The sequence below is a fragment of the Pocillopora verrucosa genome, chromosome 6, assembly GCF_036669915.1.
Source record: "Pocillopora verrucosa isolate sample1 chromosome 6, ASM3666991v2, whole genome shotgun sequence".
Lineage (NCBI taxonomy): Eukaryota > Metazoa > Cnidaria > Anthozoa > Scleractinia > Pocilloporidae > Pocillopora > Pocillopora verrucosa.
The window spans coordinates 1,830,781-1,847,264 of NC_089317.1; the positions used below are offsets into that span (position 1 = coordinate 1,830,781).

The 16,484-nt window shown below is 39.1% G+C and overlaps 2 long non-coding RNA genes across 2 annotated transcripts; both read left to right on the forward strand.

The window, feature by feature from the left end:
- Positions 1-2,659: 2,659 nt before the first annotated feature.
- LOC136281774 (uncharacterized) lies at positions 2,660-5,739 on the forward strand. Its single transcript, XR_010717970.1, has 4 exons — positions 2,660-2,791; positions 4,427-4,468; positions 4,576-4,632; positions 4,830-5,739. It is a non-coding gene; the product is annotated as an uncharacterized lncRNA (long non-coding RNA).
- Positions 5,740-6,352: 613 nt separating this feature from the next.
- LOC136281789 (uncharacterized) lies at positions 6,353-16,484 on the forward strand. The gene is made up of 4 exons (XR_010717993.1): positions 6,353-6,702; positions 8,691-8,750; positions 15,318-15,490; positions 15,873-16,484. It is a non-coding gene; the product is annotated as an uncharacterized lncRNA (long non-coding RNA).

Here is a 16,484-nt window from a genome sequence, read left to right on the forward strand (position 1 = left end):
GTTTTAGGTTTCATTCACAACAATCATCGTGATTGGAAAAAAATAAAAGAAATAAAAATTTGTACTTACTTGTGCTAATCTCATGGTGTAGCCAACGCTCTCAATTCCTAGGTAATCGCCTAGGATTAACATTATCTGGATGTTGCGCTCCTTGCCGGGCACGACATATTGGGCACTGTCCATTGATTCTTAATGCATATTCCAAACACGGACGGTGAATGGGTTGATGACAATACCTTGTTATCGTACAGTTATACAAGTTTGGCGAAATTGGCAAACGGCAAACTCCACACAACAAGTCAATGGCATCGCGTTCTGGCTGTCTTCCTTGTAATCGTCTAGATCGTCGCGTTTGCACTCTTTGCCGGGCACGACATAGTGGGCACCGTGCATTGATTCGTAATGCATTTTCCAAACACGGACGGTGAATGGGTTGATGACAGTACCTTGTTATCGTACAGTTATACAAGTTTGCCGAAATTGACAAAAAGCAAACTGCACACAACAAGTCAATGGCATCGCTATCAGGCTGTCTTCCTTGTAATCGTCTAGATCGTCTTGTTTTTTCTGCCATGTTGATTTCGCTGAGAAGAGAAAAACATTGTTAGAACAGTTTAAAATCAATGATTTTATCGTTGAAGTTGAAAAATTTATAAAAAAAGTTATCAGAAATAAGGAAAAAATCATTGATCCAACTATTCTAATAGCAAAATTCCGTCCTATCTCGCACGTTGTACGTGTATTCCGAACTGCACCCAACTGAAAATGTAAAGCACAAAGATCATACCCTCCTATATACAATTCTAGCACATGTATCGAGAAACGAGACGAGAAGAGTGACTAGACGGCACGCATTATACAGTTGCTTTATTTAGGAAGTAAGTCGTCGTGGTGGAAATACATATTTGAAGTTGGAATTCTTCTGGAGACTATTCAAGATCATTTCGCGCCTTCGGACGAAAAAACTTTGAAAGAGTAAATCGAGTTCGAGGATTTAACATTCATTTTGAGTATTGTGGGCCTTAAGAGTCTGTCCGCGAGAGGACCGGGCAGGCGTGACACGTGCCACCCCACCGATTTCTTTCAAACTTTCACAGTTTATGAGGGTCAATTAGTTGTTCAAGAATCCAAAGTAGTTCAAGCTCCCGGCTAATCCCTGGGGTAACAGAGCCCCTACATCAAATCCCTGGGTAAAAATGTACTTCCAACGAATATCTCTCACACTCTTTTGAACACCTATGTCTCAAATACAACGGCTGAAACGTGATATGATACTTATTTCTAATTTACAAACTGACCTTTCTTTACTTATTTATTTGATTTTAAGGTAGTTCTCGGCCCCGATATTGACAAACTGTCGGACCATTTTCTATCGATGGGAAGACACGAGCGAAATTACAAACTTTTATCATCAAAACAAAGTGAATTCCGTCAGTACATTGTGTTCAAAGGAAATGGCTCTTGAAATTTACCAAAAGCTTTCAAGAAAGGATACAACAGGTGAGTTTCCATATTCTTAAAAACGGTTCTTTGAATGGTAAAATATTACTAGAACTGCTTGTGACACAATCGTAAAAACATCACTGCACTACAGCAGCTTATTTGCATACAGAGTGACAGCGAAATACTCCTTAAGGCACCACATAAGTATCTTGTGCTCGCGAATTACTGTGGAAAGTGAACAAGCCTCAATTCTCACACACACAAAAAAGTTCGTATTGTATCGAATATGTGTGGCGAAATTTGTAACCTCAAATAGCTCACGTAGGAGATTCTATGAAAGCAGGTTCATTGTTCAAGAACTGTTAACAGCTTAGAATGGAAGATTACAGAACTAGAACCGATTTTTAACGTTATAAATCTTGTAAAACTTGTGCATTGTGTTCAAAGGAAATGGCTCTTAAAATTTACGAAAAGCTTTCAAGAAAGGATACATTAGGTGAGTTCCCATATTTTTAGAAACGGTTCTTTGAATGGTAAAATGTTATTGCGAGAACTGTTTCTGACACAATCGTAAAGACGCTACTGAACCAGAACAGCTTATTTGCATAAAGGGGGAAGACAGGAGTACCCCACACTTCCAACACAACATGAATATTTTCCTTGTGCTCGCGAATTGCTGTGGAAAGTGAACAAGCCTCAATTCTCACACACAATTTCGTATTGTATCGAATTGTGTGGCGAAATTTGTAACCTCAAATAGCTCACGTAGGAGATTCTGCGAAAGCAGGTTCATTGTTCATGAACTATTAACAGCTTAGAGGGGAAGATTCCAAAACTAGAACCGATTTTTAACGTTATAAATCTTGTAAAACTTAAAACGTACCTTCAGGAACAGGATATTTCAGCTAGTAGTTCTTTGAACAGTTCGTTCGCTTTGGCAGGACTGTACAATTCTTAATGTTAGTTCAGCGAATTTCGTGCTGGGCAAATTCTCCTTCCCTGAGCCCGAAATGTGACGGTGTTTGGCTGACACGTATATTGTAAGGAGAAATTCTGTCTCGGTCACTCATGGGAGTTAAACCATTTAACTCTCCTGGGTGACGTGACCAAGACAGAATTTCTCCTTAAAATACAATTACAATGCGTAACTTCCCAAAGCGTAAATTCGCAAAGCGTAACTTCGCAAAGCGTAACTTCGCAAAGTACAAAGGTCGACATGCATTTTGTGAAGACACCCTGAAAATGCATGCCTGAACTTAATTCCGTCGTTCGCCTTGCGGTGTTTGAGCTTGTTGTTATGAATCAGCAGGCACAGAGCAAAGAAAAAAGGACCGCAAATACATAAAAGGTATGTGGACGACAACTTGTTGCAATTACTGATCTTGAAATTGTTCGTTGGATCTTTTACGAAATGCTCCGACCTCAAATTGGCCGCCATTACTAATTATGGAGCTTGACGTTGCTTTCTGACACATAAAATTCACGTTCGGCAGCCCAGTTTCCATTTTGTTCAGCAAACTGAACAATTCTCAGCTTGTCAGAAACTGTGTAGCTCTGACGCACCGCAATTTTGATGGTTATTTTTATAGAAAAAAGTGCGTATTATATACACGGGTAAATACGGAAGTAAGCCTTTAGACACTTTGTGTTGTTGATTTATGCTTGTTTTTTTCAATTTGTTGCTTGGACTACTACAAGATTAAATCCGTAAAGGTTTTTGTTTTGTGGTGACAGAGAAGACCTTAAAGTCTATTCGTTGTTTATCGATTTTATTTAGCTCACAATACCACGAAAGTGATCGTTTGCAACGTGGATTAAGCTGAGAAGCTAAAAATTACTAATTTGGAAATAATTTTAATTTTACTTTGAGAATTTCTCCATATAAGCTTACTTCTTGAAGTTTATGTTCGGCAGACATTAATTTAAACTTGTGTTTGGCTTACTACAGTGCATAATTATTCAGGTCCAAAATAATTTAAGCTTTGTAAACTTTAAAATTTCATAACGTGTTAGAAATGTTACTCAAACTTTACTTTTTACGTGAGACATGCTATTTTAAAGCTTAATTATTAAAATATATGCTGAAAATACTGAAATGACCACTCCACTTTATGAGCTTCCATATTATGAAGCTCTCTCCCACAGTGTAAAATGAAGTACTTATTAGTGAAGACTTATTTACACATTACACAAAACTCCAAAATAATGTTCAGGGCTGGGTTGTTCAAAGTTAGATTAAGATAATAATTAGTGTGAAATCTGGTTTCAGATCTGATAGCTTTTACAAAAAAATTCAGTCAAATTCTTTTTTTCTAGAATATGATTATATTGATGCTCTAAAAAGGACACAAGAAACTATCCCAAAAAGGCATTTGAAAAAAGGAATAAAGATACCAGATTGAAATTTAACCTTGGGTTAGCACTAATCGACCTTTGAACAACTGGGCCCAGAATTATGGATGATGGAATACTGCCTGTACTATTTAATAATTTTGTTACCACCAGATTACATTAAAGTGCCACATGCTGGGCAAATATATGCACAGCCTGAGTTGACTTTGCTTGATCATATAATAATTCGAATTATTATAACAGTACTCTTGATTTGATTTTGGCATGTTAATATCATTGTGACATAGTGATAAGACAGTAGATCAAATGAAACCCCCAAGTTAGTGACAGCCTGAGAAACATTTTTGATGCCATTGGAATTATTGATATTGCATGGTGAATAGAAATCTTATTGTTTTAAAGTAAGTTGTGTTACTGAAAGTGTGTTAATTATGTTAAGTAGTTTCTATGTTAACACTGCTGAATGTTTTTTAATTATTAAAATTACTGTCCAAAAGGAATTTTTTGTGTCTCAAAGACAAATTTCATTCCCCAAAGGAAATTATTTGTTTCCTGATCTCAACAATGACAGCACATGGTTTAAAAGAGATTCAAATTTAATGGAGGGTGAATACTTTTTATTTATTATCAGATATTCTCTCTTCACAATGGATGAGGAGCCTTCAAATTCAAAGTTAGTTACTTTTATACTATACCATAACTCATAGCTGTAAATTTATAATTTAATTAAAACTGGTATCCTTATTAATTAATCTAAATTATTGAATTTTCAATTTTCAGAAAAAATCAAGGCTTGAAGTGTATCAAGTAAAAATCAAGAAGATCCTTCTTTGACAGGTAAGAAAAACTCACTGTCAATGACAAAGGTGTCCTTTTTAATCAATTTGTTTCTTTCTTTTGCTTTTGCTTTTTTTTTCTTTTCAAATTGATTGATTTTTTTTTATGAAATATGCATTACAACTGAATATTAGAGATATACTCAAGTGATAAATGCTACCTTTTGATAATGTTTATATTTGCTCTCACATTTTCAGTTATTCAAGGCTATATTCATAAGCTGAGCCCTGTAAAGAGAGCCAAAAATTCAACCACATTTACATCCTTTTTCTACAAGAAAGTTGAAAGAAAAATAAAGGTTTTTTTTTAAGCTGTGATTTTGCCGAGTTGATTTTTGTTACAACTCATTCAGTGGCTCTGTTATAGTCTTAGATAGCCAGGATTTGGGTTTGAAGGAGACTGGGCAGGCTCTGATTGTCTATTGTCATTTTGTTATTATTGTCTTGTTTTTTACTGTCTTGGTCAGTCTTGGGAGCTTAAATGTTAAGCATTGGGTCAGTTTGCACAAAGTATTACCTAACGCTTTAATTATCTCCTTTTTAGAACTCTTTCAACAACTTTTTTTCAAATTTGATGAAAATCTCAAGATGGTTTTAAATCAGTTTATCTCAGTGTCCCAAGAGGTCAAGAATGAAATTGATAAGTGAATTTTTGGTTTTGAATATGCCACAATCCTCTTGAAAAACAAAGAACCATTTTTACGCTTCATAGTTGGGTTTTATGCCCATTTCCTATACTTTGTTTGAAAAAGTATCTTTTTGAATGTATAAAGAGATTTTTCCACAAAAGGGAATGGTATATAGTCAAGTCAAGAGAGGTTTCCTTAGTCTAGAGATAGTTTATCCAAGCTGTAAATTGTACAGGAAAATATATATTATTTATGAGATTTAAGTGCAGGAATTTTGTAATATATTTATTTGAGAGTGATAGGAATAAAGTTTCTTCAATTTTGATTAAATTATTGCACATTGAAAAGTTCTTGTTGTAGTATGTTTAGTGGACACAACATCTCGACTGCAAGTCGAAATTTTGGGAAACTCATATAAATCAGCTCAAAACTATCTTTGTTGTTGATTTAAAGGTTAAATTAAATTCATGAGATAACTTGACGTGATTCAGACATATGGTTATACAAAAGGAATATACAAATAAATGGTGCAACACCAGCGGCAGATCAAATAAAGGAAGGAAAATTATGCAAACTAAATCCTCTTTTTTTTTCAATGCGACCAAACTTTCCTCCTTTTCGCTTCTTCGTTTTACTGCTAACTATTTCAGTATCCATTTTAACTGTCCAACTGCCCAGAACAGATAAGAGATGATTGATTAATTACTAACAGTCCTGTCACCTCCCCCACCCACTCCTCAAACCGTCTTCCTTTACAAACCCTGTTAATTTATTAGTGCCCCTCTAAACTCAGCTGGGTAACTTTGCTTTAGGCTGCTCAACCCACTGGTTCACTGGTTTGCCAGCTAGCCCAACATCTGTTCGTTTGTTAGATTTGTTTCGTTTTTCATTCAGATCTATTACGATGAAATCGCCTTTCAATGAAGTAGGACCCCCCACCTTCCCCCCCAGCTTTTCCCGTCGCCCCACCCCTCTCCCCTTTTCTCCCCCTCTCAACTAATATTGGTCAGTGGCGCATCGCAAGAATACCACCGCACGTGCGATGATTTGTGTATCCTTTACGAAGTATCAGTCTGAACAGCCGTTATGGCCTCCTTTGCAGGAAGTTTCTTTTCAGATTTCATGCGCAGATAATCCAACATTTCAATGGCTTGAAATTCGAAAAATGAATTTAGACCGAGCCCTTCTTCTTGGGCCATTATGTGCGCCTCTTGCCTACGACCCTTCATTCAAAGGTTGGTGCGTGTTGTCCTTCTATTACGAAGCCCTGGCCAGGTTGTAAATCAGACAAGCAAATTCACCTGTTTTCCTCGCATCCTGCAGTTCAGGTCCGCCTTCATGAGCCATTCTGGAAGGTTCAGTTTTCTCCAGACGATGTTGCTATTGAAGTTGTGGCTTTGTGTTCCCAACTGGAGCCACTACTTTGTATGAAGGAGTACGCTGTAAGGAATATTTTCATCGCTTTCATGAATTGTTTAGTTTATTTCGCTCTTCTTTTGTTTGTCTTAGTTGATCAAGTCACCAAAAATACACAGAGGTAGTTTTAGCCACTCGAAAACAATAAATGCACTGGGCCTGCGGCCTCGTGCTTTCATCACTGAGTTTTTCGTGTTTGGAAACCCTGATGATACCCTCGCACTCGTTTAATAATAGTACTAAAGATGCTTGAGTCTACGAGTCCGTAATTGCACAATTCGACAAAGTTTGCTGCTTATTTAGCCGTTAATTGAAAACCAGTCTTGAAATCTCTTTGGCAAGTTTGTCGTGGTTTTGTGGAGGTTCAATCTCTTCTTTGCTCAAAGAGCTTCCGGGATAGAAAGTGCTGCGTGATAAGACAAAACAACTTTGAAGGGGACCAGAGCCACGCTATGTCACGCAGTTTTGGGCAATTTTAAAATTGGCAGACTGACTCGAAAATTAGCAGTAAGAAGCTCAGTGAAGGGAAACTGCGAGCAGAAGCGATAGTAGAGAACACAGAAAGGAGATGAAAGGCCGCTCAAACATCCTGCATGTTTCCTGTTTATTTTTGGAGTTTTCAGAAGAATGACGTTTAATATCATGACGTAAATGCTATAGAAATATATGCTATATAAAATATTGGCTTAAGTTACCTCGTACGGATGCAATGTGTTATGATTGTTTATTTGCTTTCAGAGGATCGGTCAGCCATCCGTTTAATGAAAATTAGTCTTGAAGACATAAACCTCTTTCGCGCTTCGCAAGTTTGCCGTGGTTTTGTCGAGGTTCAATCACCTGTTGGCTCAAAGAACTTCCGGGAAAAAAGTGCTGCGTGACATGACAAAACAACTTTTAAGGGGACCAGAGTCACGCTATGTCACGCAGTTTTAAAAAAAATTAAAACTGACAAACTGACTTGCAAATTTGTTGCAAACGGCTTAGTGAATGAAAATTGCAAGGAGAACCACTGGTAGAGAAAATAGGAAGGAGATGAAGGGGCGCTCAAACATCTTGCAAGATTGTTTTTGGAGTTTCTAAGAAGAATGATTTATAACAAAAGCGTTGCCAAAATATTAGCTTTAGGTTACCTCGCACGGATGCAATGTGGTATGATTGTTTGTTTGCTTTCACAAGGTTGATCAGCGGTGTACTCCTTGTACGCAGGGTCGGTCAGCCGTTAAATGAAAACCAGTCTCGAAGACATAAACCCCTTTCGCAAGTTTGCCATGGTTTTGTCGAGGTTCAATCCCTTGTTGCCAAGATTGAAAGCGCCTTGTGGAGCCAGCTATCCCTGAGAATTTCGGCCCAATTTAATGGGAAATTTTTCTTTGACTGCAGACAGTGATTCAAGAATTTTTTGTGGTATTGCCTCGTCACGTTCTGTGATCGGTTCAGGAAACTCGTGCCATCCTCTCAACCAATCAGATAACAATCCTAGAACCAAGCGCGCCTGGCCACACGTATTTTCCCGCGCTTCAGGCAGTTTGCCTGCGTTGACCCTGAAGTCTGACTGGCTACTTGTGACATTTCCCTTTATTCTGATTGCTCTGTTTTCACTTTGATATCACTCAATTGTATTACGATTTTTCCAAGTGTTATCAATTGAGTGTCCAAAAACCGAAACATTTGTTCTGCATTTGACTGGTTGAAATGGCGGCGCGAGTTTTCTGGTCCAATCAAAGAGCAAAGTAAAACAAAACCGATGCAACTCAGGATCACTTTCGATTATCAATTGAAAAGTGCTCTATTCTACGTGCTAGAATTCTCAGCAGTTCATGTCATTCTGAAGAAGTCTGAGGAAAAAGGATACATTTCGAACTGAAAATTACTAAATCGTGAAAATTTTTCCTCTCTGCGACAAATTGGTCATCTCGCGATTATTTTCGAACGTCTGCAGAAATATCGCAAAATTTCTGACGTGTGTTGTATTGAACTTTTTCTGAAGGTTAACAGAGGTTTGTATTATTTTCAGGGTGGACGAAATTTCTTCAGCGCGGGTTCAAGGAGCACAAGCAGACAGGACGGCTCAGAGGTACTTAACTTTAAATTCGCGCGAAAAGCGCGTTAAAAAAACGCGCATATGCGTGCAATTTTTTCAAACGCACGGAAAAAACGCGCGAGAAAGAAGCTTATTGGTATGTCAAAAGCGGTCTTTTGTTTCATACTTTGTTTAAGTTTGAATTGAGTTGTTCTATTTTCTTGAATCTTAAATCTGAATCTAAATGTACGACTAAGCGAAACCATTTTTCTCTTATCTGAAATTTTGAGCGATTCATTATCATCAAAATTGAACCTAACTCCGCTCACCGTTAACACGGCGCCGTAGTTGACTCCAATAAAAGTGGAGAAGAGCGTCTGTTAAAATTCTCATGACGATCATCATCACATAACGCTTGAAAGATCTTAGCGTGCGGAATGTTGTCAGTTGTTAATTAGGGTGTCTCTTGAGTGTTGTTGCTGTTTCGCGTCGTCTAAACTAGTGTTTCGTTCATGCATTATTGTTTCATTCGTAATTATTGGCGTTAGTTACACTTGCAGTGAGTCGTTTCGCATGCATTTATTTTCAGTTTTTCCTGCGTATAGGAACTTAGTTTTCTCTGTTCAGGAGGCCTTTTTTTTTTTTTGTAGTCGCGCTAATCGCAGTTCGCTTTCGAGCAGAATCTACGTTATTCATTTCGTCTTCGGAGAGTGTTTTCTCGTTGAGTGCAAGTACAGTTTTTGAGCAATCGTAACAATTTTCAACCCTCAGCGTTCTCCCACTTCGATAAATCGCTTTTTATCAGTTAATGTGGTGTTGGAAAGTTACGGTTACCGCAGTCACATATCATTGAAAATTGTTACGCGTCGCCGAAAAGGCATGGACGCTCCGTTCAGATACGCTACTGAGCCAGATTCTCGGCGAGTGTCAACCCGCGTAAGAGAACCGAATGTTACGCTGGATTTAGAAGGAGTCTACTTGGAGAGACTTCGTGCGAAGAAGAACGAAATGTCTGGTCTGGCATCCAATGTTACCGTGAGGATTAAGTTTGTATCTTAGTAGAGCGGCTTTCACCGAAATCAGTTAGCTTACAAACCAGAGGGCGCTTGTGCAAGACTTCTCTCTGATCGCTTATACCCAAATCACAGTAGTGTTGATTGGTGACCAAGATATTAGCAGGCTTTAAATCACGATGGGCAACATCTTTGTTGTGTACATATTTAAGACTCAATGCTACGTCCTTACAAATGGTGGAGATGACTTGAGGGGTGACGAAACCGTCGCAATCGGAGCCCTCAAGAACACCAAGAAATTCTACAAGGGAGCTAACTTTTGACTAGATACCGAGTGGTATGGAGAGCTATAAATCGGACAGTCATCACGCACGCCTTTCTGGTCAATGGAAGTAGTGCCACCTTCTGTGCGGAATCGTTAGTGAGAAAACTCGGGGTTGAAGGAACAAAAGTAAAGACTTCCCTGTCCACCTTAGAGAAGAAGAACAGTAGGGTTGAAAGTTATCTCATCCGCGACTTAGTGGTGTCCGATCTCGAAGAGAACGATTTTTTCAGTCTTCCCGCGCTTTATACGAGACCCGAGATTCAGGTTTGTGAGGATGACATTCCAACCCAGGAGGACGTGGATCAATGGCCCCATCTAGGTGGTGTTTTCATACCTCATGTTGATACCGAGATCGGACTTCTGATTGTCAGTGACGTTCCAGAGACGCTCGATCCGGTCGAGATAAGGCACAGTGTAAACGGTGGCCTCTATGCATCAAGAACGCGCATTGGTTGAGCAGTAAACGGTCTTTTGGGACGTTGTCGCCATGGATCTCAGGCTGTAAGCTCCTTTGTCAAAGTTGACCCCCAGCTTCAGCACATGGTAGAGAACTTTTACAGTCGCGATTTTGCCGATTCCTTTGCTGATGATACGATAGAGATGTCGCAAAGATGAACACCGCTTTATGCAGAACGCTAAGAAGATATAGCTAAAGGACGGGCAAAATCCCTTTGCCTTTCAAGAATGACGTAGTTTTGGTTCCCAAAAACAAGTCACAAATCTTGGTGCAGATCGGTTGGTTGAGGAAAAGGTTGGAAAATGATCCTAAGTTGTGTGACGACAACAAAAGTCTCCATGAGGGAATTGTTTGCCAAGGGTTTGCACGTAAAGTTCCCGCGGTTCAGATGAGTCCTGAGGACGGTGACACGTGGTATATACCTCACCATGGGGTGTACCATCCCCACAAGCCTAGAAAAATTAGAGTAGTCTTCGAATGTTCAGCAAAGTTCGTGGGGTTGTCACTCAACAGCATGTTTTACAAGGGACCTGACTTGACAAATTCACTTGTTGGAGTGCTGACAAGGTTTCGCGAGGATAGAGCTGCAGTTATGGCGGACATAGAATCGATGTTTTATCAGGTTTGAGTTCCAGACCGCGACAGTTCGTTTCTGCGCTTCCTTTGGTGGGACAACGGAAACATGGCCCATGAAGTGCAAGAATATCAGATGCTTGTTCATCTGTTTGGCGTCAAATCGTCTCCGGCATGCGCAAATTTTGCCCTTTAACGAACTGCAGAAGACAAAAAGAATTACTTCCCCACCGAAGTGTTAAGCACCGTGAAGAGAAACTTTTATGTCGACGATTGCCTCAAGTCCTTGCCCTCAGTATCCGTTGCCATTGCCCATGTCAATAATCTGCACGCTCTGCTCGCAAGAGACGGATTTAGGCTCACAAAATGGGTCAGCAATAGTCAAAAAATCAGTTCTCTGTAGGGGCTTAAAGTTTGTTCCCATTTCCAAGAAAGCCGACGAATTTTCAGTTAAGCAAGACCTTGAAAAATTCCTTCGCCGCGTTCAGTTGAAAGCTTTTTTCATGACAAAGAGGATGATTCTAACACCTCGAACAAAGATACTTTCGAAACACTTAAATGGACTTCCCCAGAAGGCCAGTTCGCATCTTTAGATTTTTCCATTAAAAAATGTCGGCACTCTATCAACAAACGTAAATTCTCACCATCATCTCTCCTAGAACTTCGTGTATTTACTTTTTACCTAAAATCCACAAACCTAACAACCCAGGTCGACCCATCGTTTCTGCCTGCAGTTGTCCCACCGAACTTATTTACAGCTATTTAGACAAAATCATGGCACCTATCATAAAAACTTTACCATCTTACATTAAGGACAGGCAACGTGCGCTTGAAATTTTCCGTGACTTTAATTTCCTTGGCCAAAACAAATTTATTTTCGCTACAGATATTACATCTCTTTATATTGTCATTCCCAATGACGAAGGTCTCCGGGCCCTCAAACATTTTTTCGATCAACGCACGGTTAGGAAACCTAGCTCTTAAACGCTACTTCGTCTAGTCGAACTAGTACTTACACACAATTTCTTTTCATTCGGCGGTAATTACTACAAACAAACCAGTGGCGTAGCTATGGGTATAAAATGGCGTTACATTGACGACTGCATTGGCGCTACCTCCTCTACCAGAGGGGAGCTCACTCAATTTATAACCGCCGTCAATTCCTTTCACCCGGCTCTTAAATACATCTGGGAAATTTCCGACATTTCCTTGCTTCTCTAGACATCAAAATTGAAATTGAAGGCATCTGTTGATGTACTAGCGTTTACTACAAACCTACAGATTCACATAGTTAATTGTTGGATTCATCTTCGCAGCCATCACACGTCAAGAATTCCATACCTTTTTCACAGTTTCTCTTTTTTCGTCGTTCGTGTGCTGACGACTCTGTGCCAGTTTTTCGGTAAACGTGGCTATCCTGTTTCTGTCGTTCAAGCGGGCCACCACTGTGCCCAACAAATTCATCGACAGTCAGCACTAAAAACGACTGAGAAGGAAAACACTGACCGCATTCCATTCGCTCTCACATTTCACCTTCACAACCACACAGTCAAATCTATCATTCTTAAAAACTTTAAATTACTCCAAAACGATTCAGAGACTGGTACTATCTTTTCACAACCCCCACTAATTTCATTCAAACGTGACAAAAGCATAGGCAACTTTTTGGTCAGAAGTTCATTTCAAACCAATGACCAATCTGGAACTTTCAAATGCGCTCGCTCACGATGCAAAACTTGTCCTTTCGTTCATAACGTAGAGAAAATATCGGGACCCAAGAGATCCATTAAGATCACTGATCGCTTTACGTGTACCTCTGCGAACGTCATTTGCTGCATAACTTGCACTTATTGCAATAAGTTATACATTGTTGAAACAGGAAGACGACTAGGTGACCGATTCCGCGAACACCTTCGCGACGTAGAAAGAAATGACAAGGGCGCATCCAAACCAGTCGCTAGACACTTTAATCTCTCTCATCCTTCTAAACAACATATGACAGTTTGCGGCATTTCCTTAAATCCTGGCAGTTCGAAAAGCCGCAAAACACTAGAAAAAAAATTTATCTTCCAAATTGGCACTCTTAATCCCACGGTATCAAGCTCGTTAGTAGTTGCATAGTGGATACTCAATATAATTAACCCAGAGAAAGAAATTCAAATATCCGTGGCACTTCGACCATCAGGTCTAAGAACTTCATCTCAAAGAGATACACTTTATGCATTGCACATGACTATTTTTGCGATGGTTGTGCCATTATATGCTTGTTGGTTGCTAATACAATCAATTTTTTCTTAGCTACATACTTCGTGTCATTGCTTTATTACTCTTTGCTGGCCAGAACTTACGTTAGTAAGTAAGTAAACCCGGATCAATATCAGTATCTGGGCAACTGCCCGCTTACCCCTCCCCTAACCCAACAACGGTCAATTGATAGCAAGTTAGGGTTGGGTTAGTGGAGGGGTAGGTGGGCAGTTGCCCAAATACTGACATTGATCCGTAAAACCTTTATTTGAGTGTCAATGTGTTTAGCCCAGATGGACTAATTGATGACACCAATAAAATAGCTACACTAATTAACATATGATACTTATATTATATGGTATTATACTATACTTAGATATATGGCACCAATTAACATATTGTACTTATTCTATTGGTTACAAAGATTACAGCAATTGCTGTTGTTGATTAGCATGTCTGCAAGATCCAATTTTCTTATTTTTTTAACAAAAACGGGTACACTTTTATTTAGTCATTTTTACTGCAATAGGCCTTAATAAACATAAAAGCACGCAAATTTACTACAGAATCAGATGTACATTTACTACAGATGTTGTACATCAATGAAGGCCTCTATTGATGATGTGAAGTTTCTTTCAAGTTCATTAGGAAATGCTGGAGACTTAAAAAAGAAAAAGCAGTGTTTTAGGTTTCATTCACAACAATCATCGTGATTGGAAAAAAATAAAAGAAATAAAAATTTGTACTTACCTGTGCTAATCTCATGGTGTAGCCAACGCTCTCAATTCCTAGGTAATCGCCTAGGATTAACATTATCTGGATGTTGCGCTCCTTGCCGGGCACGACATATTGGGCACTGTCCATTGATTCTTAATGCATATTCCAAACACGGACGGTGAATGGGTTGATGACAATACCTTGTTATCGTACAGTTATACAAGTTTGGCGAAATTGGCAAACGGCAAACTCCACACAACAAGTCAATGGCATCGCGTTCTGGCTGTCTTCCTTGTAATCGTCTAGATCGTCGCGTTTGCACTCTTTGCCGGGCACGACATAGTGGGCACCGTGCATTGATTCGTAATGCATTTTCCAAACACGGACGGTGAATGGGTTGATGACAGTACCTTGTTATCGTACAGTTATACAAGTTTGCCGAAATTGACAAAAGGCAAACTGCACACAACAAGTCAATGGCATCGCTATCAGGCTGTCTTCCTTGTAATCGTCTGGATCGTCTTGTTTTTTCTGCCATGTTGATTTCGCTGAGAAGAGAAAAACATTGTTAGAACAGTTTAAAATCAATGATTTTATCGTTGAAGTTGAAAAATTTATAAAAAAAAGTTATCAGAAATAAGGAAAAAATCATTGATCCAACTATTCTAATAGCAAAATTCCGTCCTATCTCGCACGTTGTACGTGTATTCCGAACTGCACCCAACTGAAAATGTAAAGCACAAAGATCATACCCTCCTATATACAATTCTAGCACATGTATCGAGAAACGAGACGAGAAGAGTGACTAGACGGCACGCATTATACAGTTGCTTTATTGAGGAAGTAAGTCGTGGTGGTGGAAATACATATTTGAAGTTGGAATTCTTCTGGAGACTATTCAAGATCATTTCGCGCCTTCGGACGAGAAAACTTTGAAAAAGTAAATCGAGTTCGAGGATTTAACATTCATTTTGAGCATTGTGGGCCTTAAGAGTCTGTCCGCGAGAGGACCGGGCAGGCGTGACACGTGCCACCCCACCGATTTCTTTCAAACTTTCACAGTTTATGAGGGTCAATTAGTTGTTCAAGAATCCAAAGTAGTTCAAGCTCCCGGCTAATCCCTGGGGTAACAGAGCCCCTACATCAAATCCCTGGGTAAAAATGTACTTCCAACGAATATCTCTCACACTCTTTTGAACACCTATGTCTCAAAAACAACGGCTTAAACGTGATATGATACTTATTTCTAATTTACAAACTGACCTTTCTTTATTTATTTATTTGATTTTAAGGTAGTTCTCGGCCCCGATATTGACAAACTGTCGGACCATTTTCTATCGATGGGAAGACACGAGCGAAATTACAAACTTTTATCATCAAAACAAAGTGAATTCCGTCAGTACATTGTGTTCAAAGGAAATGGCTCTTGAAATTTACCAAAAGCTTTCAAGAAAGGATACAACAGGTGAGTTTCCATATTCTTAAAAACGGTTCTTTGAATGGTAAAATATTATTACTAGAACTGCTTGTGACACAATCGTAAAAACATCACTGCACTACAGCAGCTTATTTGCATACAGAGTAACAGCGAAATATTCCTTAAGGCACCACATAAGTATCTTGTGCTCGCGAATTACTGTGGAAAGCGAACAAGCCTCAATTCTCACACACACAAAAAAAGTTCGTTTGTGTGGCGAAATTTGTAACTTCAAATAGCTCACGTAGGAGATTCTGTGAAAGCAGGTTTATTGTTCAGGAACTGTTGACAGCTTAGAATGGAAGATTACAGAACTAGAGCCGATTTTTAACGTTATAAATCTTGTAAAACTTGTGCATTGTGTTCAAAGGAAATGGCTCTTGAAATTTACGAAAAGCTTTCAAGAAAGGATACATTAGGTGAGTTCCCATATTTTTAAAAACGGTTCTCGGAATGGTAAAATGTTATTGCGAGAACTGTTTCTGACACAATCGCAAAGACGCCACTGAACCAGAACAGCTTACTTGCATAAAGGGGGAAGACAGGAGTACACCACACTTCCAACACTACATAAATATTTTCCTTGTGCTCGCGAATTGCTGTGTAAAGTGAACAAGCCTCAATTCTCACACACAATTTCGTATTGTATCGAATTGTGTGGCGAAATTTGTAACCTCAAATAGCTCACGTAGGAGATTCTGTGAAAGCACTTTCATTGTTCATGAACTATTAACAGCTTAGAGGGGAAGATTCCAAAACTAGAACCGATTTTTAACGTTATAAATCTTGTAAAACTTAAAACGTACCTTCAGGAACAGGATATTTCAGCTAGAAGTTCTTTGAACAGTTCGTTCGCTTTGGCAGGACTATACAATTCTTAATGTTAGTTCAGAGAATTTGGTGCTAGTCAACCTATCATTCTCCGTGCCGACCACGTATATTTGTTTAGTAGTGCACGGCATCGGAATTATATTGTAAGGAG